The following is a 24,759-nucleotide window of genomic DNA, read 5'->3' on the forward strand; positions in this document are numbered from 1 at the left end:
CTAAAACCGTGTTGATGAGATATTTGAACTAAGGACTTGCCACTTTCCTGCTCTTAACCATATGCTACAATTAGGATCAATTTAGACTGCTTTCTATTCCACTTTGTTCATTGTGAAGAATAATAATATACCCTGAACCAGTTATTGCAAACACCCAGAGAGTCAAATCCCTGTTTTCCATATTGAGATCCCATGTTCCTGTTATATCTACATGCAAATTATTTAAAGAGACTATAATCAACTTCCTTTTTGTTCACACAGTACAGATACTTAAAATGAGATGGTTCTGCTCCCTGCATCTTCTTTCAAACACTTGCAAAATTACAATATATATATAGTTGCAGCAAAAAGCAGGAATCTATTGATCGATGCTCTGATTCTCCCAGTGCCGCACACACACACTTTTAATAAATGGAGGAAATGTCCAGTCTACTCCATCCCCCAGCCCCCAATCTACGTTCAAGCATCCGTGAGGATTATTAAAAGGCCGTTATGTCAGCTGCGGTGAGGCAGGCACTCCATCCAATGCTCCTATCAATAATTGAGGATCTTAATGAACGAATCTGGCGGAGAAGAGAGTCGCCGTCAGCATGGAGACAGCTGGGATCATTTGCTCACCCGTCACCACTGGTGACGATGCGCTGAAAGATTTCTCCAAGCCCACTGGAACCTCCTGCCTCCCTCTCCGTGACACATAACACACTTCAGGAGGGATACAGATAGGTTACAGCCTCCACCGCCCGCCCCAACCAGGCCAAAGGATCCTGTTCACAAACCCAGCATTGAATATCCAGGACTTCCTAAGTGGCACATGAATATTGTATTGGCAGGTGACACTGTGCCTTGTCAGAGGAAGGGCTTTCAGCGTAATGAGTTTTAAAAACATTAACTCCAGCACCACTGTTCAGCCTCCGTACATCTGGGGAAAAAGGACCCTAATCTGCACCCAAATGCTTAGGTGTAATGCCATGGGCTTGTATATAAAAATACTGATTTACTGTGGAGCTGGGAAATGTGTTTGAGAAGGGTTTGAGCTAGGCAAGGCTTGTACTAACAGAAACCAGTTTGAGTTGAGTGCTTAGTAAGGGTCTGGTTCAGCCTGAGTAAACAGTATGGGGTTTTAAATTTTATATACAGTGCTACCCCTGTATCCATGGAACTGATCTCACTGAAACATCCAACAAAATATGTCCTCTCTAAATATTTCCTGGAGCTACTGGTGGCGCAGCGTGTTAAAGTGCTGAGCTGCTGAACTTGCAGACTGAAAGGTCGCTGGTTCGAATCCGGGGAGTGGAGTGAGCACCTGCTGTTAGCTACAGCTTCTGCCAACCTAGCAGTTCGAAAATATGCAAATGTGAATAGATCAATAGGTACCGCTCCGGCGGAAAGGTAATGGTGCTCTATGCAGTCATGCCGGCCACATGACCTTGGAGGTGTCTACAGACAACGCCGGCTCTTCGGAGATGAGCACCAACCCCCAGAGTCGGTCACGACTGGACTTAATGTCAGGGAAAATTCTTTACCTTTACCTAATCTTAAGAATTTCTTAGTTCCCCCCGATAATTCTATGGTATGCTTTGATTGCAATTTACAGTACAGTTGCACTGACAAATTCCTAGGGGGCATTTATCTAGGAATTTTCTAATCTTCCAGAGTAACTCTATGGACACTCCCAGTAGAAGTCATTCATTTCAACAGGGTTCACTATTACCCATGGTTTTCTGATTCTTGGTTCAGGAACGGAGATCATGCTGTATAAATAATCCAAACATCTGAATATGCCAGCCACAGATGCAGGCGAAATGTCAGATTAGAATGCAACGGGAACATGGCCATACAGCTCGAAAAACTCACTGCAACCCAGTGATTCTGTCCATGAAAGCCTTCGACAACACAATAATCTGTTCTTTCATGTTTGTGTGTATAGTTTTGTTTTTACACACTTTTGGCCTCCAAAGTTGTGATTATTTTGAAAGTTTGCTTTCAGGCAAGTTGTTTCTGGTGTCAGTATTGAAGGTGGAAAGGAGGCTTACTATTGGGGATAAAAATAGTATACATATTCATAGGAACCTTTAAAAAAATAGACTGGTCCCACAGTTGATGTCACACAAAGATAAGCAGTGGAAGTCATTGTATACGGCTGTATAAGTCAGGGAAAAACCTCACACTGAATATTGGCAGAAATTCTCATATTGGATGGGTTAAAAATGAAAAGCCCACACATTAGGTGGTCCTAGTGATGGAATATAAGCAGAGATCCCCCTATTTGATTTAGGTAGTGGTGAAATGTAAATTGAAAACCCTACACCACACTCACAGAAGGACAATCCTTCAATGGATGGCATAAATACAAGGAAAGGAACCTCTAGCTATCTAAAGCCCGGGCTGTGGCGCAGGCTGTTGAGCAACCAGCTGCAGCCAGCTGCAACAAATCACTCTGACCAAGAGGTCATGAGTTCGAGGCCAGCTCGGAGCCCCGCGTTTGTCTTTGTCTTTGTTCTCTGTTAAGGCATTGAATGTTTGCCTAATATGTGTAATGTGATCCGCCCTGAGTCCCCTTCGGGGTGAGAAGGGCGGAATATAAATACTATAAATAAATAAATAAATAATAGTTGTTTGGACTCCACCTCCCAAATGTGCCTTCCAGAATAACCAAGGTAAGAGATTGTGAGAGTTGTAATACAAAAATCTAGAAATCCAAACATTCCCATCACGTGGCTTCGGGAAAATTGTTACTTAAATGCATTAGGATATTGGTGTTTCCCCATGCTGGCATGTGTTTTTGGAAAGGCTCAAATCTAAATTATGCTATCTTGAATGTATGAAAACTAAACACAAAAGGGGTAAAGAAGGAAAGCCAAAAGATCTACAAAGAACCACTCGTGGATCTGTTGCAGAAAAGAATGCATTTTTAGATCCTACAGTGAAAAGTCTGACATTGCAGACGGTACACGCCAAATGCATATGCACTAGGTCAAATTCTCTCTGTGGCAGAAGAAGGCTACAGCCAAGATACTACAAGAGTTTAGCAAATCCACATTTGGGACTATAATTTCCAGTATACCCCAGCCACTGGAGGATTCTGACCTTCAAAAAAGTACCTCTTCCTGAGCTCTAAGTATTTGCAACAGATGGCAGCCCAGCTTCTCCTCGATGACCTCCAACGATGGACGGCACACTAAGTGGCTTTACTACTGACCCACTGGCTGGATGTTTAGCTGCATGGAGTGGGAGACATTTATGTGTCTACAACAGTATTCCTGACCTTCACCATGGAGGCACGGCATGTCCTTTTCTTCACGCCAAGGCACTCTTTCATATTCTACCTTGTCAGGGTCAAGCAAAACAATATTCACCCTGTACAATATACGCACAAAAATGCAGACAACTCTACAGACACAAACCTCTCCTGTAGAAAGCAGCACTGACATGAGAAAGAGGCCGTCACAGAATTTTAAAATTTATTAAAGTCCTTGATTTGACAGCACTTAACATTTCTTGGTATGACAGTAGCGGCCCAATACTGGGTCATACAGGGAAGGATATAGAAAAGGTGAAAGCCAGGGGGTATAATTTCAATAGCATTTAATAATAATAATAATAATAATAATAATAATAATAATAATAATAATAATAATAACAACTTTATTTTTATATTTTTATCTTTGCAACCTAACTTCTAAGATGTGTTTTTAGTCTCCTGAACAATTCACTTAAAATTTCAAGCTCTCACGCACAGAGAAAATGAAGTCTGATGACTTGTTCCTCAGGTTTTGAGAAAATATGACATTATAGTGTCCCAAGTATCCCAACTGCGGTTAACTCTATAGCCAGCAAAAAGCAAAAATCCCAAGAGCCCTGAAATGAGAACGTGGTATTTAGGAATTTGAAATATGTCTCCCCACCTTGTTCAGTCCTGATACAGTACAACTGCTCTCCCTTTCACAGAACACCCCAATTCAATATGTAGCATTATCCAAATGACAGCTACTTCATAGATTAGCTTTGCATAATTTATTCTGCCCCCAAGGTTCAGGTTTTCAGATGATTTAGAATTCCTTTCTACACAGACGGAGAGAAGAGAGGAGAACAGAAGAAAGGGAAGACGACAAGCAGGGAAGAGGGAGAAACTGGACCAGGAATGTACTACATTACCTACAAGAGATCTTTCTCCCAACATCTTAGGTTTTAGTTCTTGCTTTGAAATTTTGTCACAATATCGGTTGGGAGATTCTGAGAGTTTTAGTTCAAAAAGTAACTTTCTTACGCTCAGTTCATAAGTAAGGGCCAGAAACAATTTCCATCCAGTCCAAATTGGATATGCATTTTGCTTTCACTTTTTTCTGATTCAAAGGGAAGAAGGTGCAGATGCATTTCAAAACTCTATTAGGTCATTCGAATTGTCCATTCAATTTCCCTTTTTTATCCAACAAAATTAAAAAGAAAGCACAAACGTAACAACCTCTATTTGCTATTTGTCTTGTGCACTTGGGTATTCAGATACAGTAGAGTCTCGCTTATCCAACGTAAACGGGCTGGCAGAACGTTGGATAAGCGAATATGTTGGATAATAAGGAGGGATTAAGGAAAAGCCTATTAAACATCAAATTAGGTTATGATTTTACAAATTAAGCACCAAAATAACATGTTAGACAACAAATTTGACAGAAAAAGCAGAAATGCTATGTAGTAATTACTGTATTTACGAATTTAGCACCAAAATATCATGATGTATTGAAAACATTGACTACAAAAATGCGTTGGATAATCGAGTGGATTAGCGAGTTGGATAAGCGAGTGTTGGATAAGTGAGACTCTACTGTATATACCGTCTCCGACATATGATAGTTATTACTCTTTTAGAATTTATTTATTTATTTATTACAATATTTATATCCCGCCCTTCTCACCCAACAGGGGACTCAGGGCGGCTTACAATAAAACACACATATAAAAACTGTACAATACACTATAAATCAGTTAAAAAATTAACTTACATAAGACATTCATAAAACACATTATAAAATAGGCGTGTTCAAGTTTAAAAGACTGGGTCTGTCAATTGAGTTCTAGCGTACATCATAGTAATTAATGCTACTGATTCTTATTCGAAAGCCTGGCCCCACAACCAAGTTTTAACCTTCCTACGGAATTGCAACTGAAATGGAAAAAAGTGCCATTCCTATGTCCAAGGTTCAAAGTCCTCCATTCCATTCCCTGCCCTAGTTTTCCATCATATCCAGCAGAAAGACGTCATTCTGTTACTATGAAATATGCTCAATCCTTATCAAGCTGCTTTGTTTTCCCCCCTTTTTTTGTTTTGTTTTGAACATATGCTCTTGCAAACCTCAGAGTTCATAGGTTGTGCTGCTGTAACTATGTAAGGCCTGGGACTGGGAGAATGAAGATCCACTGCTGGCATATATAATAAGATTTGTTTCCCTTATTAATTTATCCAAACACAGGAAGCAACCCAGATAATGAATGGGAGTTATGATTCTGTCTCTATGGTACCAGTTTGCCTTCTATGAAATGGGTATTTTTCTTGCGCTTTGCAGGGATACGTATGTCAACATATTTAGGACTCAAAATATCAACTCGGTCTTATATTGAGTTTCTTGATACCACGACTTGTCTCTCAACCTCATCAGATTTTTTTATCGTATCAGAAGCAACTTGAGAACATACTGCAAGTTGCTTCTGGTGTGAGAGAATTGGCAATCTACAGAGATGTTGGCCCAGGGGATGCCCGGATGTATTGCCATCCTACTGGGAGACTTCTCTCATGTCTCTGAATGCTAGAGCTGACAGATGGGAGCTCACCCCATCTCACAGATTCGAACCGCCAACCTTCAGGTTAGCGGTTTGCATATTAGGACCAAAAAACCGAAAGAGTGGTCCTACGAAATAGTCTTGGAGCTCCGACTCCGTCTCTGTGTTGCCCTTACACCTCATGGGTACACTGTATGCCTTTTAACCTCAACAAATATATCTTTGCAAGGAGAATGTTTTGCAGTTTGCCCATCATAGCAGCCATTTTATGAAAGCGAAGACCGCTCCGGTGCCAGCCATTTTGTGAAAGCTCCCATGATACTGATGAAATTTCCAAATGTGAGCAGCATCCCCAAAAGATTGGGAACGCATAGACTCCTTTTTTTCCAAATGGAAGCGAACCTAGCTATGAGAAAAAGAGAGAAAAGCTTATGGCGGTCCGGAAAGCAGGCAAGGGCAAGTTCATCCATTTGCACACAGAGCCTGCTGCATAAATAGGATTTGTTCTCGCATTCTCTCTCTTACACATACGCATATATATACACACACTAGATATAAGAGCAGACCCACATTTCAAGAGATAGGTCCTGACTGCAGTGATCTCTACCTAGGCCCTGGAGCTATTTGCTCTGCAGGCGGCAGCTGCTCTCAGTTTGTGGTACATTTGAGAACAGTGGGGGACTCTGCCGTTTCCACATGTGTACATATTGGGAGAAACAGCATAGATTTTACATTTCTGCACAGGGAAGTTCACACCATACAAGTGCATTCAGTGTGACACTGGTGTTGGTTCCCTACAGCTTTCCCTTAAAGTTGAAGAGCGAAGGCATAAAGTGAATTTAAAAATAAAATCTTAAGAGCAATTTAAAACCACTCTTAATCGCAATTTCAGGCCAATTTGAGAGGATGAGTTTTAACTCTGGGAGATTAGGGACCCATCAGATCTAAAGGGAGAACTTTAATTCCATGGCACAAAAATGATGCAGTGGATTCTGAGTTAAGCAAAATTCAAGCAGCCAGAACTTTCAAGCAAATGGGGAAAAAATCACAAAAAATATTGTCTATCATTTAACTAAAATTGCATTCTGCATTGGCAAAGCTGTACAACTGTGGTTACTTTAAGCTATGTTTGTCTCTATATGTCTTCATTTGCTTTTAACTACTGTATCTCAATATTAATATCAAGTCAATATAAAGTTGTGCTATGGGGTATAGAATTAATTAGGTTAATTTTAACAGGAACTTGAGTCGGTATTGCACCACGTAACATCCTTCGGGAAGTAGTAGCCTGTAAGGAAAAGAACAAGGTATTGACATGTCCAGCCCATCCTCTGTTCGGATATCTCCCAACACACCAACACCTAAAATGAAGAAATAGCTTCCTAAGATCTACAGAGATACTCGCAGGAACACCTCAGCAAACAAGAGTCCAAAAGTGGCAGGTTAAAACCCGGAACCTCAATTAGTGGCTGATACCAGATGAGAAACTCCCCCCCCCCCCCGGGGCACACAGAAGATGGGGCGCTGAACAGACTGTGCTCTGGTACCACAAGATACAGAGCCAACCTTAAGAATTAGGGCTACAAAGTAGAGTCCACAACATGCAAGTGTGGGGAAGAGCAAACCACAGACCACTTACTACAATGCAGTCTGAGTCCGACATGTACAATAGAAGACCTTCTTACAGTGACACCAGAGGCACTCCAAGTGGCCAGCTTCTGGTCAAAAGAAATCTAGTATAATGCCAAGTTTTTAATTTTGTTTGTGGTTTTTCTATAACTCTATTCTCAATTTGCTTCTGACACAATACATAAATAAAGTGAAACTTTCAAGCAACCAGAAACTACATATATCCAGCATCTACCAATAGCCATGGGTACCCGTTAACTGAGACCCCAGCTACACAGCCAGATAAAATCCAGATTATCTGCTTTGAACTGGATGATATGGCAGTGTAGACCAGGGGTCCTCAAATAAATATGATAAAATAGTCCAAAATTAGGACTGTTGTTGTTGTGTGGCTTCAAGTCGTTTCAGACGTAGGTCAACCCTAGGGGCCAGGTAAATGACCTTGGAGGGCCACATATGGCCCACGGGTCTTAGTTTGGGAACCTCTGGTATAGACTAATAAAATCCAATTGAAAGCAAATAATCTGGATTTTATCTAGCAGTGTAGATGGGAGTTGAGAGTCTACTGTAAATGCTATAAATGCTGCACTACTCAAAGTGGTTACTCGTGTACAAGTGCGTGTGGCAATTTCTAGGAAATACTGGTAGCCAATGGGCACACATATGGTATCGGATGCTGGCACTTATAGAGGAGGAAAATTGCCAGATCTCCCCATCAGACAATTTAAGAAGCACAGTTGTAAAGTATAAAGGAGGCGATATGCATCTACCAACGTCTTGAGGTCAGACAAACCATGGAGCTACAGGCCAAAGAGACATGTGTTTTTAGCTGTCCGGAGATGTGAGTTTCCCTTCCAAAGCTCTTACATGTGGCAGATTAATGTGAAACGTAAAACAGACCTCACCCAAAAGAAAGGCATCCCTTTGACTAAAGAATGAATAGTGCAAGCTCAGCTTGTGCTCTCCCTGTCCTAAATCTTTCAAATAGTTGGGCCATGGCCTTCTGGCAAAAATGACCCCATTGCAGATCCTAACTTCTTCTCCCTCATCCCAGTTCCTTGGGGGATCTGTATGGCACACATAGCCCCACAATGGCCCATGGGCTTGCTCACTCCTACCTCCACCCTCATTTGCTCAAAAGGCAGAAGCTGACTTGACTACCACTCGCCGCAGACAACCCCCCCATGCCCCCCCTCTCCTCGCACTTTGCAGACCCTTCGCAGTGTGTTTGTGATTATCCCGGCCTCTTGTGATAAACGATGCTGTCAGGAATAAATTTAATCAGAAGCAGACAAGATTATTGTATTTATCACTTTTTACCGATCGGCGGCTTCCAAGGGCCCAGAGGCGGCAACCTAGACATTGAAGGGAGGGTGTGCTAAGTGAGGGCTGGGAAGGCTATAGGTTGAACAAAAGGCATCATGAATATCCACCAAAGTCCTGGGGCAAGTGGGGAGGAGGGGGACAGAAAGAAAAGAAAGAACATCATGTATTTTTTAATATATATATATAGGAGGGGCTGTTTTGTCTATCTCTGTCATTAGCGCAGACCAGAGCGGGTTTTTTTTTTATCAAAGAGTTTTATCATCCCAATGTTACTTGCCCTGGGCTAAATTTATTTTAAACATTGATTTAAAGGCATAATTAAGATCTCGTAGTCTCTCCCCCGCCCCCAACACACACAGCTTGGTGGCATTATTTCTCTTTCTTTCTTTTTTGCCTAGTCTGTTTAATCTTTTGGTTGGAATAAAGGGAAACAGCAACAACAGGAGAGAAAATGGCCTATGTGGATGTTTCTCACCCTTTTCAAACAGAGAACCCTATCTACATGAAGGCATATTGTAAATCTAAGATCAGTGTACTTGATAGTGCGAGAACTAAAGGGAGATTAAGGGCACAGATATTTATGTATTTATCGTGTCAGAAACAAATTGAGGGTACCGTTATAATGTATTTTTAAAAACACAAAGTTAAAACTTGACATTATACTAGATTTCCTTTGACCAGAAGCTGGCCACTTGGAGTGCCTCTGGTGTCGCTGTGAGAAGGTCCTCCATTGTGCATGTGGCAGGGCACAGGCTGCATTGCAGTAAATGTTCTGTGGTTTGCTCTTCTTCACACTCACATGTCATGGACTCCACTTTGTAGCTCCATTTCCTAAGACTGGCTCTGCATCTCGTGGTGCCAGAGTGCAGTCTGTTCAACACCTTCCAAGTCGCCCAGCCTTCTGTGTGCCCAGGAGGGAGTTTCTCGCCATGGTTAGAGGTTCCGGGTTTTAACCTGCCACTTTTGGACTCTCGTTTGCTCAGATCTTCCTGTGAGTATCTCTGGCGATCTTAGAAACTGTTTCTTGATTTAAGGCATTGGCATGCTGTTTGGTATCTGAACAGAGGCTGGGCCAGAGATGTCAATGCCTTGGTCCTTTTGTTATTGGCTGCTACTTTCTAATGGATGTCAGGTGGTGCATTACTAGCTAAACCAGTGTTTCTCAACCTGTGGATCCCCAGATGTTTTGGCCTACAACTCCCAGAAATTCCAGCCAGTTTACCAGCTCTTAGGATTTCTGGGAGTTGAAGGCCAAAACATCTGGGGACCCACAGGTTGAGAACCACTGGGCTAAACCGTATAATTTCTCCAATGGTGTAGGGCGTAGACATCCTGTGATAATGCGGCATGTCTCATTAAGAGTCGCATTCACTGTTTTAACATGGTGAGATGTATTCCACACTGGGCATGCGTATTCAGCAGCAAAGTAGCAAAGCACAAGGGCATATGTCTTCACTGTGTCTGGTTATGATCCCCAGGTTGTGCTAGTCAGCTTTCGTGCAATGTTATTTCTAGCACCCACTTTTTGCTTGGTATTTAAGCAGTGCTTCTTATAAGTCAGAGCACGGTCCAGAGTAACTCCCAGATATATTGATGTGCTGTAATGCTCCCATGGGATTCCTTCCCAGGCAGTCCTCAGAGCACGAGATGCTTATCTGTTGTTAAGATGAAAAGCGCACCTCTGTGTTTTAGATGGCTTAGGAATCAGCTGTTTTCCCTGTAATAGGCAGTAAGAGCATCTTAAGCTTCAGAGAGTTTCTGTTCAACCATTTCAAAGCTCCCTGCTTGAGCAGTGATTGCACAATCGTCAGCATAGATGAAACTCTCTGTTCCTTCTGGCAGTGGCTGATCATTTGTGTAAATGTTAAACATTGAGGGAGCAAGCACGCTCCCCGTGAAGCAGGCCCTTCTGTTTTGGCCATCTGCTTCTCTGACCTGGAACTCAACAAAAAAGCTCCTGTTTTGTGGCAGCTACACTGTAGAATGAATGCAGCTTGATACTACTTTACCTGCAGTAGCTCAATGCTATGGTGTTCTGAGAATTGTAGTTTGGTAACTTTATGGCAGAGGCGGCTACAACTCCCACTATTTCACAGCATCGAGCCATGGCAATTAAAATTGTATCAAACTTATTAATTCTACAGTATAGATGCATACTAAGATTTCCATCAGACCTTCAGGGGAAGTACAAGTCAAAGAAGTTGGAAAATAAAAGGGAAGAGCGTAACATAGTTAACTTATTTTATAGATTCATTTTTCATGCACAAAACATTTTTAATAATACCCAAATACTTCTTTGCCTTCATGTTCTGGCAGTGAATGAACAAAGGGATTAATAAGACGGACAACAAGTCCTCTGCACCAACTTTATGAGCCACTATCAAGGTAGGCTGAATGATTGCACTGCCAAAACCTGGCACTATATTTCAGTGGCAAACCAGAAAAAGCCATTAAAACAGGCACAAAATATCCCAACCACCTCTCTTTCAAAAGAAAACAGTTGCTGATTTCATTAGCACGCATGAAATGTTATATGTTGCATAGTGCTTGAACACGCTCTAATCTCATGGAATAGTTGAGTCTTCGATATAAGCAGCTTTTAAACATAATTCTGTAAAATGCTCATACCTTCACTGGTTTCTGTTCATTCCCTATTTCAACTCAGTTTACTGAATAGCTAGATGCCAGGGTGTTTATTAAAATGATTTTTGAAAAAGTCTCTCCTTCCACCCATCTTCTTGAAAGTTAGATTCTTCTATGATCTGTTTATCAGCTGCTCTTCTTTATTTCAAAAAACCTTCCTTATGTTCCTCTACCAATTACCATTTCCTCGCTTCAAAACTAAATCATGGCCCCATGTATTTGAGGCAATAAATAAGGTAACCTTGAAGCATATGCATGGTGGATCTCTCTCATTCACTATATCACCAGGGACTACTCCTATGTACCAGAACTGGAAAACTTGGAGGAAGGAGACAATTTTATTTTGGAAAGGCATAACTTTTTAGAGATCGTAACTTTTTGGAAAACCAGAATCTCCATAAGCCTTTGGAGAAAAAAGGAATTCACACGATTTGAAAATCATAACCTTTTGTATAAGTATGATCTTCCAGAGAAGACCCAAAAACTCGTTTGAGTAAAATCTTCTCTTCAGTGGTATATAACCACATGTACTTATGCAAGGCAATTTGGCTTCCAGTTGTTAGACTGATAACCCGGTTGTCTCTGATCTGTTAGGAACAGAGATTATGCCAATGCACAAAAATATAGCAGAGTTTCAGAAGTGTTTCGTTTCAGTGTCCAAAATATCTACTCTCCCATAAAATATCATGTTTCTATATCATGCTCTCCAGAGACAAAAATAAAGTAGACCCTGTTAAAAGTGACATATCTGGTTTACTCACAACCTTCATTTATTCAGCATACAGAGACATAACTTGTCAATCCAGTAACAGATAGGATTTGAAATAATTTATCTGTGCAGAAACACAGGGCATCTTTCTTAAAATCAAGAGCAACATTATTTGCTCTTAACAGTCTGTAGTCTACATGGCGTCTGTGCTCTATTGGAGTCTGAGTCATCTCATGGCTAAAGCATTTCTGAGTTCTATAATGGAGTCTCAGATCTCAACAGTCCCAGATCTGATCATGTGGTCTGCAGCCCCACCCACAACTTCAAGAAACATAGAGTAAAGGGAAAGCTGTATACCAAAACATACATATACAATACAGTAACCAAAAGGCTGTTCTATGCCCTATCTAAAATAGGTTTGTGGTGAGGAGAAAAGACAGTGGTGTGTGTATATGTGTGTGTGTGTGTGTGTGTGTGTGTGTATACACACACACACACACACACACACAGTACAATTCCTGTATTGACAAAAGTTGACTTTAAGGATGCTACAAGGGGAACTATTTAAGGAATGTATATGAGTAGGTATTAGAGGGTATAGGTATCATAGTGAGAACAAATGACAGTCCAAGCTGGTGGGTTCATGGGTGCAGGGATAGAGGGATTGTATTGTCTATTAATGTATTTTATATTGTTGTATTTTATTGTACATTTCTGGGCTTGGTCCCCATGTAAGTTGCCCCGAGTCCTCTCGGGGAGATGGGGCAGGATACAAGAATAAAGTTATTATATTATAGTATTATTACTGTGTTTGTTGTTATCTCTGTACATTGCGTGTTCTATTTGTAAATGTATATCAATGTTTTTTCCTCTTTTTTCCACTAATAAAATTTATTATTTGAATTTTTAAAAAATAGAATAGGTTTGTGGTGGGGAGAAAATGCGGTGGTGTATACAGTACAACTCCTGTATCGACAGGGGATACATTCCTGGACTTCGTGTATATATGCAAAACCATGAATAATCCCAAGCCCTCTTGAAATGATGGATCACAGAGATGCCCTGGAGGACTACAAAAAGTGCTTAGATTGGAAATATTTTGTAAGATGTGGATAAATGAAACCACAGGTAGCTAGAGATATGAGAGTCGTACTACATACTGTTCCTAAGCAAGATGGAGAGGAGAGAAACCCAAACAAACTTGCATTTGGATCACAGGAGGAGAGATTCAAACAGGGCAGAAAAAGAGGTGCTTTGGTAAGAACAGGATTGGGATAACCAGATTTTGCAGAATAAGAGAAAGGGGGTGCGGGGAACACTCTGAGGAATGTTTGTGTGATGGGAGAGGAGACACTGGATAAGACCCATGTGCTTTTAATCAGCTCTATGGTCCTAAGCTGTGACCCCAGAGTTTGCATCAAAGGCCCTTCTGGTGCAGGCTGGGAGGAGGGAGACGTGAAGGAGGAGAGGGAAAAATACTTGCCGATTTATGGGAGCAAGGGGAAAACCTCTTTTTCTGTGCAAAAGAAGAATGCCATTAGTTAGAACAGAAGTGGCTTGGCTTTTCTAAAAAGGGGAGGGGGGATAACAAGGCCATATTTGAGAAGAGTGCACATTCTTACTGCTTCTACTCATCATTCACCCTGATCCCACTCCAAGAAGCCATGAATCGTGATTCTCATCTTCTTTCCCCCAATGCCAGCAAATCCAGCTCAAGGATAAATAGTCTTTCAACGCTATCTTTCCATTAACTGTTAGATATCTTGAGAGACCCAGCTACCTACAAATAAAAAGACAGAATCCAGAAAACCCACGTTCAATAGAAATCTCAGAAGTCGAAGGGTATCTCACAGCAACTTTCCAAACTTTGTCCTCAACTCAATTGTGTTTTGAACATTCCCAAAAGGTTGAACTCAGTCAGTAATGACTACTGGTCAGAGTTTATGAAATTGTAGAGTATGAACCCCATATCCACAGGAGATATATTCCTGGACTTACCACAGATACAGTAGAGTCTCACTTATCCAACATTCACTTATCCAACGTTCTGGATTATCCAACGCATTTTTGTAGTCAATGTTTTCAATATATCATGATATTTTGGTGCTAAATTCGTAAATACAGTAATTACTACATAGCATTAATGTGTAATGAACTATTTTTTCTATCAAATTTGTTGTATAACATGATGTTTTGGTGCTTAATTTGTAAAATCATAACCTATTTTGATGTTTAATAGGATTTTTCTTAATCTCTCCTTATTATCCAACATATTCACTTATCCAACATTCTGCCAGCCTGATTATGTTGGATAAGTGAGACTCCACTGTACTAGTAAACCCTATTCGGTCATATCAGTGATTCTCAACCTATGGGTCCCCAGGTGTTTTGGCCTAGAATTCCCAGAAATCCCAGCCAGTTTACTAGTTGTTAAGATTTCTGGGAGTTAAAGGCCAAAAACTCTGGGGACCCACAGGTTGAGAACCACTGAATTATGTGAAACTTAAGGAAACGAATGACTTCTAGCATTTCTCCATCATTTCTAGGTCCTCCAATGTGGCTCCATGGTCAACCTCCAGAGGATGCGTACTTAAGAATTTGCACTAAAGGACTAAAAATAAAACATTTTTGTTAGATGTGGGTAAGTGAAACCATGGTCACATGTCCTGTGGTTACAAGGGTCATGCTGTAGTCCAAGCTAGCCAATGGCTATCAGGTTACGGAAGGCTATTCCTATTCCAAAGCAAAATCAATTAGATGCTTACCCAGTTCTTTCTTGAGAACATATTTTTAAAAAACGTATGTTACACATCTGGATCCTTTGCTGAATTCTTGTACGTACATTTCCTTCTCTTAGATTACAGGAAGGGATTCTTGAACAATTCGTAATGGGCTTTGCCTCTTTGACAGAAAGTTGCCAAATCAAAAGGGAGAGAAAAATCACATTTTTAGTCGACATCTTATGTTAGAGCATGCAGAACATCCTGCGCAGACATGTGAGTCCTGAAAAGGAGGGCTTGCTGCAAGGGGACTTTTTCTCTTCTTTAAGTGAACAGAGAAAATCCAGAGCCTGGAAAAAATATATTTTTGGACTATGGCTCCCAGTAAGTTGTTGCTTCAATTCTCCAAAACCAGACTAAGGACATTCTAATGTGCTTGTAAATAAAGCTTCAATACATACAAAGCCTCATACATACAAATTACACATCGACAGCATGGAGTGGCAGTAACAGGATAAGTTTCCAAAAATCCCTCCTCAGATAGTTCCAAGAGGCACCAAAGACCAACTAGGAATGGCGGTAATTTGGAAACCAGGGATGAAAAAGAGGGCCACCATACCTTCCTAGCATGCAATTTTAATTGCAAACACTCAAAAGCAAACAGGTTTTCTGAAGGAAAAAATCCGTAAGGAACAAACAGAAATGGTACCATCATGCAAAAAAGAAAACATGGCACACATCTTGAGTAAGAGGAGTTGGGAATGCTATCCTCCTAACAATCTTTTTTTTTCCTATTAGAAATCTGACACTACGGTATACTGACCTTTCCTGTAGGCTGCATATCCTCTTCCTTCCCAAAACTGGCAAATTAAATCTAACATCTGCCCTCACTGCAAAGGGGCAAGAGAAGTGGTTCCCAACCTGTGGGCCATGACTCAACAGTGGGCTGCAAGAATGAAAACCTGGTCCCCAAACCTCCTTCCTCTTTATTTATTTTATTTCTGCTACTTTCCGCAGAGCTGACAATTGCATTGGATAGACTACATCAGCTCTAGATAATTAATTATGGTTTTCTGGGGGCAAGCAGATGGCGATTACTGGATGGCATATGTTCTCTATCAGAAACTAGAGCTGCTGTGGTCTATCCAATGCAATATTCTGAATCAGCACCCCAAAGAACCAAAACATTTCTAAAGTTGAGCAAAAACTGATTTGTAACCCTTTTGTTACTAATGTTGGAGAGCGGTGGTCCCTGATCAAGTGGACCCTGGTCAAAGTGGTCCCTGGTCAAAAAAAGTTTGGAAACCACTGGGCTAGAGGAACCTTGTACCAACAGCCAAAGAGATGCTTGGAGTTGTGGCTTTTATACTACAGTCCCTCTTCTCCCACCCAGTATGGCTATTAGCCATGCTATCTGGGAAAATATATTTAACATGTTGATTCATAAGTGATTGAAAGTCCTGCAGAATTCCTAGGAAAGAAAGCAACCGCAGCAGCCAATGGGCACAAATTGGGCACTGATCCCTAGCACACTGTGGGAAAGAATAAACTGCTACACCATCATATCATTGGTATTGGGGATTCTGGACACTGTTGTCCAATAATAATAATAATAATTTCTAACCCATACCCACAGCATCGCATCTTAAAATCATTCCCAATTGTCTCCCACTGGACGGGAATACAAGCCACAGCAAAATCACTGCAACCTGTTTCTGTTTTGCTCCCCAGACTTAATAAATTGCTTCCTTTGTGCCCCCCTCCTACTCACCAATGGGTGCCCCCAACTAGACGCTCTTCTCCCTTCACCAGTACATGTTGTGCCCTATTTGCTGCTAATTGAAGCAAGGCCCACTTCACTACTCCTGTATTAACTGGATCCAGCCGGGCTGTTAATGTGGCAGAAGCATAAACACTGCAATTATCAAATAAAGGCAGGCTTGGAAAGTGGAGCGGGGGGGGGGGGGGGGGGGGGGAGGGGAGAGGTCTGCATTGGCTGCATCCATTAAAATTACATCTACTTTCCTTGTAACTCCCTCCCCATTTAAAACAAAACAAAAAAACAAAAACCACCAAGGCTCTCTTCCCAGACATGCCATAAACACAAACCAGGCAAGACTAGATCGAGTGTGACACATCGGAAGGCTGCCCTGTTGAAGAAGCAGGTATCTGGGACTATTAAAGTGTGACCAAAAGTCATATAAAAGAAGAAAATTGTGGCATTTTTAAAAGTCGTCGTGCGAGGGCTCATTTGCAGTCTGCTCTGTAAAATACAATGACTGCAGGGTATTAAAGTGACTTTGTGGGCATTATGATGACGGGGAGAAAGAGTGCACACAACACCGACAAAAGACTTTTAACAGTGTGTTTTATTACAGCATTAACAACATGTGAGTTTGTGTACATTGGCAACGCTGCAGATTGAAACATTAAGTGTTCTCTCTGAAGATGCATCTACACTGAAGAATGAATGCAGTTTTGACACCACTTTAACTGCCATGGCCATGTTATGGAATCATTGGTAGTGGTAATTTTACAAGGTCTTTAGCTTGGTTGCTGTGAGCTTTCCAGGCTGTATGGCCACGTTCCAGAAGCATTCTTTCCTGAAGTTTCACCCACATCTATGGCAGGCATCCTCAGAGGTTGTGAGGTCTGTTGGAAACTAGGCAAGCGGGGTTTATATATCTGTGGAACGTCCAGGGTGGGAGAAAGAACTCTTGTCTGTTTGAGGAAAGGGTGAATGTTCCAGTTTGCCACCTTGATTAGCATTGAATGGCTTTGCAGCTTCAAAGCCTGGCTGCTTCCTGCCTGGGGGAATCCTTTGTTGGGAAGTATTAACTGGCCCTGATTGTTTCTTGTCTATAATTCCCCTGTTTTTTTAGTGTTGCTCTTTATTTATTGTCCTGATTTTAGAGGTTTTTAATACTGGTAGCCAGATTTTTTTCATTTTCATGGTTTTCTCCTTTCTGTTGAAATTGTCCACATGCTTATGGATTTCAATGGCTTCTCTGTGTAGTCTGACATGGTGGTTATTAGAGTGGTCCAGCATTTCTGTGTTCTCAAATAATATGTTGTGTCCAGGTTGGTTCATCAAGTGCTCTGCTATGGGCTGACTTCTCTGGTTGAAACAGTCTCTTGTCTGGAATAGAATTCCAGACAAGAAACAATCAGGGCCAACTAACACCTCCCAACGAACGATTCCCTCAGGGAAGGAAGCAGCCAGGCTTTGAAGCTGCAAGGCCATTCAATGTTAATTGGAACATTCACACTTTTTTCAAACAGACAAGAGTTCTTTCTCCCACTTTGAATATTCCACAGATAATACATCACTTGCCTAGTTTACAACAGACCTCACAACCTCTGAGGATGCCTGCCATAGATGTGGACGAGATGACAGGAGAGAATGCTTCTACAACATGGCCATACAGCCCAGAAATTTCACAGCAACCCTGTGATTCCAGCCTTCGACAACACGTCTTTCTTGAGAGTGGCCCCTCTATTTGTGGAATGTGCTCCGCCAGCAGCTTGCTTGGCACTTATTTCAACATCTTTATATTGCCTAGCAAAATCCTTTTATACATATATATTACCACTCTTTAAACATTATATTTTGGTTTCATAATGTTTCAACAGTCCTGGCTTTTATTTTACTGCCCTTATTTTTAAATGGCTTTTGTCCAGCAAACATTTTCCCCTCTCCTAAAATTTCAGAACAATCCGTGCTTTGCTGTTTTACAGTAATATAAGCTTTGATTCTTGAAAGACCCCCAAGAGTACTTTGCTTATAGAGTGAACTAAGAAATATTTTAAATGTCCAATTATAATGGACTGCCCTAGAACATGGGTAGTTAATTAGTTGTCCATATGAAATTATTAGACTTCAAATCCCATAATCCTTACTCAAGAACCATGGTGGGTAGGGGTTGATGGGAATTGCAGTCTGGCATCTGGAAACTCCTTGCAGGCCTCCTCCTACCCCAAAGGAAGAATAGAATGTTACAATCAATTCTGTACTTCCTTGTTAATTATTCCTTCCAAAAGATCTGAAATACGTTCCAAGAGAAAAAGCCTGTTTTCTATTAAGATTTGGGCTGAAGATATCTCAAAACTCCAAAAGTACGACTTCAGAATAACTTTCCTCAACAAGAGGCCTTCCATTTGAACTGGACTGCAACTCCCATAACTCACTACAAGCATGGCATCCTGGGAGTTGTAGTCCACACTTCTGGAAGGCACCAACATGGAAAACACTAACACTGAAGAACCTCAAGGTGCATCTACACTGCACTGTAGAATTAATGCAATCTGACACCACTTTAATTGTCAGGAATCATGGGAGTTTTAGTTTCATGAGGTGGCTAAAGACCTTGGAAAATGACAATTCCCACCATTCAATTGCATTGAGGCCATAACAATTAAAGTGATAACAAACTACATTATTTCTACAGTGTAGATGCACCCCTCAGTGACACAATGTTGTGTCAAAAATCTGAATTACAGTAGAGTTTCACTTATCCAATGTTCTGGATTATCCAACGCATTTTTGTAGTCAATGTTTTCAATACATCGTGATATTTTGGTGCTAAATTCGTAAATATAGTAATTACTACATAGCATTAATGTGTAATGAACTACTTTTTCTGTCAAATCTGTTGTATAACATGATGTTTTGGTGCTTAATTTGTAAAATTATAACCTATTTTGATGTTTAATAGGCTTTTTCTTAATCTCTCCTTATTATCCAACATATTCGCTTATCCAACGTTCTGCCGGCCCATTTATGTTGGATAAGTGAGACTCTACAGTATATAAAAATGAAGGAAAAAAGATAGTGATTCGTTTTATTTATCCCAAACCTTATCCCAAAACCAGAATTCAGAGTGACTGGGGGGGAAAAGTGACAGGTTGGTTTTTTTTAACGCCTTGATTTCAATATGAATTATTATTATTATTATTATTATTATTATTATTATTATTATTATTATTATTATTACAGTAGAGTCTCGCTTATCCATGGTTCTGGATTATCCAATGCATTTTTGTAGTCGATGTTTTCAATACATTGTGATATTTTGGTGCTAAATTTGTAAATACAGTAATTACAACATAACATTACTGAAAAAAATGGCAAAAACGATGGGCAAATAAAATTTCTGGAAAGACCCCAATTAAGAGCATGGGACTCCCTGAAAGGTTGGTAAATACCTTAGAAGAAAAAGGATTAAGGAGGGTAAAAGATATGTGGAAACAAGATGGAGGGATAATTAACTGGCTAGACCTTTTGGAAAAAGGGGGGAAAGAATATTGGTTAAAATTAAGAGGGATCTGGGAAAAAGTAAAAAAAGAGGGTGCACAGCCCACTGAAGAACTGAAGGTAGATAAATTGCTAAATGCAAGAGAAAAAACAAGTAAAGGAACAGTGGCAAAAATATACAATTTAATGGTAGAAGATAAGGAATTTATGATCCGAGCAATACGTAACAAATGGAATGGGGTTAAAATATTAAGCACACAAGAAGTAGACGAAATAATTAGGAACATAAATAAAATAAAAACAGAAAAATATAATGAATTAGAAAAAAAGATGGTATTAAGATGGTATAGAACTCCTGAACAACTGTCTTATATGATAAAAGGGAAGAATTCAAAGTGCTGGCATTGTAATAAAGAAAAGGGCACTTATTCACATATGTGGTGGGAGTGTTCTGAATTAAAAAAAATTTGGCTAATGATACAAGGGAAAATCCAGGACTTATTACAGATAACAATACAAATTAATAATGATTTGTTACTTTGGGGAGTGCTGGATCATCCAAGTATAAAAACTGAGTGCCAAGAGTTATTGAAAGTAACAATAAGAGCAGCACATGCTGTGATTGCTAGAGGATGGAGAGACAAATCGAAATGGACGTTAAATAATTGGAATGATTATTTGTATGATCAAGTGTTGTTAGATATTACAGGAATTATGACTAACCAAGTAACAAGAATGAATAAACAAAAGGACATTACAAACAGATGGAAAGACTACTTCAACTGGGTGAAAAATGGAGGAGCCAACGATTACATTAAAGAAAAAATACAAAGACTTTACCTGTGGCTGGATCTGCAAGATTAATATAAACATACTGTGGTTGAGGAGGGAGGGTGTGGGTGGTAGGGAGGGAAAAAATATTGGAAAAAAGGGAAGTAGTGTTGTTATGAATTATGAATGTAAAACCCAATAAAAATGTTTTTAAAAAAAGGAAAAAAAAACATAACATTACTGAGTATTGAACTACTTTTTCTGTCAAATTTGTTGTATAACATGATATTTTGGTGCTTAATTTGTAAAATCATAACCTAATTTGATGTTTAATAGGCTTTTCCTTAATCCCTCCTTATTATCCAAGATATTTGCTTATCCAAGGTTCTGCCGGCCCGTTTAGCTTGGATAAGTGAGACTCTACTGTATTCTTGATTTCAATATTAATATTAATAATAGAAGTTTCAAAAGATTGGATTAATTTAAAAAAAAAAACTCACAAGGCCCCAGTAGCAGTGCTATAATGCCATTCGAAGCCGAATTATATGGTCAGTGAAGACAAGGCATGGGCAAACTTGGGTCCTCCGGCTGTTAGGAATTGTGGAAGTCCAAAACTCCTGGAGGGCCCAAGTTTGCCCATGCCTGGTATAGACTCATATACTGCAGTTAAACTGCATTGAACTGCATGATGAGTTTATTACGCTGACTATATAAAACAATTTCAAGCTGCATTATATGGCAGTATAAATGGTGCCAAAGACGGGGCACTGGGCAAGCCACAACAACATCTTCCACCTGCTTTCAATCATTCAAAAATATTAAATAACTAAACCTCTGAGTTTATGATGCAAATCGCCTCCCTCTTGCACCCCAAACAAATAATCCAAGGCAACAATAATTTCCAGGACAGAAGGTGTTAATGTGCGTCACCTCTCGTGCAAACACAAACAATGCCCCTCAGTGTCTTTGGAAGCATCTGGGACCCCAGAAGAAATGGGGACAGTGCCAAAACGCTGCATTTGGGGCGGGAGGAGGGGAGGCACAAAGCAAAAGGAACCAGTCTCGCCAGCTCTGGGAATGCAAGAAGTGGGTGAACTTTGCCCCATTGAGCAAATGCTAAGAATGCAACAGACAGAGCCCAGGCAAGTAGGTGGAGGGGAGGGCAAAGTGCCAAGACCGAGGCAGAATTCCCTGACCTGGAAAGGAGGGGAGCCCAATGGCATTTGTGGGGCGAAAGGGGGCAGACGACGAAGCAGGACTCCCATAAATTTGAAGGAGGCATGCGAACCATGGCACCTCGTAGGAGGCCAGCCTTAATTTAGGCTTTCCAAAGTTATGCGTTGGAATTCTTTTTTCCCCCCACTGGACTTTTAGCATTACAGCCTAATTCTGTATCGCGGCAGCTTACAGATTTTCAGCCCTTGCCTATTGTAAAGTGTGTTTCTGGGGGAACCAATTACTTTGGCACTATATGAAGTCTTGCAGTGCGCTGCTATAAACGTAGGTTTTAATAATGAAAATATAAAGAGTGATTCATTACCCCTGTAGTTCACTTGCTTTTTTAACTTTTTGCTTCTCGCAGCCTAATTTGATCCAGAGTACACCCATGTTTGTTGCCATATTCTGCAAGATGTGAGACGTAACAGAGGGCGCACTGAAATACATGCAGAGAGGACATGACAAGGTACTGAAAAACTGCTATATTTCCCCCTATATATCAGGGCAAAGGGGAAAGGACTTTCAAATCATACGATTCTGGAGTATGTTTTAGACCAGAACTTTCCAAACTGTGTGTCATTATATATTAATGTGTCGGCTGCAGTGTGTAGGTGTGTCCCACAAACGGAAACAGAAACCTGATCTATGTGAAATAAGCAATAAATCATATATGTTTAAAACATAAATGGAAAGTTTTAATGAGATATGTTGTATCCCCATACATTTCGTTATTATAATTTATGCATGTGTCTGTATCAGTTATAAGGGATTGTTTTAACATCTGGCTTGCTAGTAAAACTGAATTACTGTGTCGTGAAATGATGCATGTTAAAAAGGTGTGTCACCAGCCTGAAAAGTATACATTTCTTTATTACAGTTCATGTATATGTCTGAACCTCTTATAAAGGGCTGGTTTGACCTCGAGTTTGCAAATAAAACTGAATTACTGTGCCACAAAATGATGCATGTCTTAAAAGTTTGTCACTTATATGAAATGTTGGGAAAGCTGTTTTTAATGGAATCTCCCAACCATGTTGAAAAGGAAATTCTGGGATTTGTAATTCACAAAATATAACTAGAAGGGATTGACCCACACAGTGAATGTCAGAAGAAAAGGATTTCAGTGCAAGATTTTAATATTGGAGAGTAAAAATAAATCGTTTTTCTGAACACAACTGAAGGAAATCCCGATTCATTTTTCCTAAGTGGACAGAAATTCAAGATCACCTGTAGTTATCCAACTATGGAGAAAAAAGTATATAACATGTTTTAGTACATATTTCCATCCACCTTTTGTTCACTTTTCTATTTACTGCATCGTTATAAAACTTAAAAAATCAGATTTTACCTCTGTACAAACAGGCCACCAATCTTGGCAGAAACCATTACAACTTGGAAAATGCAGAGCAATCAACCTGTGTTAGTAACCTGTAACATAAATCTTTAACAAATGTCTACAGTTGTGTATGTGCAATTCCAGAATCTAGTCATTTTTAGTTTATCTTTGGCCTCAATATACAAACGACCCCCATATCCGCACTTTGTGTGGATACACAAAACTGCAGATCATAGCTAACACTATTGAAATGAAGGACTTCTGGTATACTACAGTTGTGTTGGAGAACCTAGAAAATGCCCAGAGAGGAAATGTGTTGCCTGACACAGACTTGGATCCTATGGATAATGGGGATGTACTGTATACTGTATGTCACTAATAGGATGCCAGACAATATGTGTATATGTGTTTGTCTCCCCACTAACGTAAATCCAAATGTTGATTCTAATTAGAGACTGAATCAACACAATTTATATATGAATTCACCATTCCTATTAATTCAATAGTCTACTCAAGTTGGGATTAACATTTGGATTTAAGTCGCAGTTTCCTAACAACCCTATACCTCACTATGCCTGTAAGATGCAACAGAGATTATCCCATCAGCTACTGCACAAGTGGCTGAAATTCAAAGTCAGAGACGGCAAGAGAAAACCCCTGGCTCTTTGATGTTTTTGACCCTCTCCTCTATATAACTGCGAACTTGAACCCAGGCAACATAAAGTTCAGAGAAAAAAATGAGTGACCAAACCAGGCTTTTGCTCTATTGATCAATGCAACTCCCCACTGAACAAAACCCACCCCCGCAAAAGCTCTCCTCCTTGGCCTGCATGTATGTCAAGAGGTTTGTTTACTCCTTTTAAATCTTTGTTTCCTGCTATTCAAGCTATTTTTTAAAGGACTCTCTTGCCTGGAGAGGAAGGGGGCAGGGAGAAATAAAAGAAAGAGAACAGAAATGATGTCCAAACTGCACTTCTGTTGTTGTCTTTCATACAGCCCTCTTCATACAACCCACAATGCCACTTCATGGGAAAATGAGATGAGACACTTCGGCATCTCTCAGCACATAGAATTTAGCAAAAAATAGAGATGGAACAACAGTGAGGAGAAAGGACCAATGGTTGAAAACCCTGACACAGCCATTTATTTACAAAGGAACCACAAAGATAGCAAACAAAACATGTGCTCAAACATAACTTCTATAGGATGAAATGAATTTTATGTGCTCCTGAGACTATGGATTTTCTGGTACAAATGCTCATATAGATGCTGATCTCCCTCCTAAAATGCAATACAGGTTGAGCATTTTTTACCCAGAATTCCAAAATCTGAAATACTTCCAAGATTTTAAATTGTCCACATGGTTGAGAAAGTTACGCCT

The 24,759-nt window shown here is 40.2% G+C and overlaps 1 protein-coding gene and 1 long non-coding RNA gene across 3 annotated transcripts in view; one reads left to right on the forward strand and one right to left on the reverse strand.

Moving 5' to 3' along the window:
- rara (retinoic acid receptor alpha) overlaps window positions 1-24,759 on the reverse strand; it is a 282,413-nt gene that overhangs the window by 121,788 nt on the left and 135,866 nt on the right. The window lies entirely within an intron of this gene.
- The window catches only part of LOC134292562 (uncharacterized), a 36,953-nt gene continuing 34,269 nt past the window's right edge, over window positions 22,076-24,759 (forward strand). Inside the window, exon 1 of the long non-coding RNA XR_009999802.1 lies at window positions 22,076-22,508. This is a non-coding gene — a long non-coding RNA (uncharacterized LOC134292562). The remainder of the gene's footprint in view (window positions 22,509-24,759) is intronic.

The sequence above is a fragment of the Anolis carolinensis genome, chromosome 6, assembly GCF_035594765.1.
Source record: "Anolis carolinensis isolate JA03-04 chromosome 6, rAnoCar3.1.pri, whole genome shotgun sequence".
NCBI classification, from domain to species: Eukaryota; Metazoa; Chordata; class Lepidosauria; order Squamata; family Dactyloidae; genus Anolis; species Anolis carolinensis.